Here is a 773-nt window from a genome sequence, read left to right as displayed (position 1 = left end):
ACCTTCCTCACCCAACTATCATCCCCCATCCTCTCCACATGTCCAAACCACCTTAATCTACCTCTCCTCATCACAACACCAATACACTCCAGTCCCATCCTACCTCTCAACTCTTCCATTGTAAACCCAGCCCCTCCAGGCCTTGGACACAGGGACGCACTGCACATCCACCTAATCATTGTCATTTCTGTACGTCTGAGCCGGCGAATGTCTTCCTCCTTCACTGCCCAGGTCTCACTGCCATACAGCATTACACTCCTAACACACGCTGCATACAAAGACCCCTTAGCACGTAGGGAGAGCCCCCTCAATGTCAGGAGAGGCAAGAGCTCCCTGAACTTCTTCCAGCCACTTCTCACCCTAGCCACAGAGCTAGCTCCAGCCCCACCTCCAGCACACAACATGTCTCCTAAATAACAAAACTCTTCCACACACTCAAGAGATGTGGAAGTCCTGTGTTGCCCCATGAGGAGCATAGGAGCCTGGGACTAGGCAGTTAGTTCTGACATTTATGATGAGAGTGACCAGCCTCACTCATCCCTGAGCAGCATTATGTGAGCAATAAACCCCAACCATCCCTTTGATATAAACCTTCACTGGTTCAATCCGATTGGAATGCAATAATTACCCACTAAACCACCAGGTGCCAAAATTTGCTTATATGGTTACCACCCAGCATAGTAAATGGTTTCCTGGTGTACAGGAAACCAAGTGGCTTGTCACTCTGTGTAGAGTCACCCACAGGCAGAAGGAAGAGGAAAGAATGAAGGAAA

This window comes from Coenobita brevimanus, chromosome 57 (genome assembly GCF_032717465.1).
Source record: "Coenobita brevimanus isolate Jiangsu-jjx chromosome 57, ASM3271746v2, whole genome shotgun sequence".
Lineage (NCBI taxonomy): Eukaryota > Metazoa > Arthropoda > Malacostraca > Decapoda > Coenobitidae > Coenobita > Coenobita brevimanus.
This window is presented reverse-complemented; position numbering follows the sequence as displayed.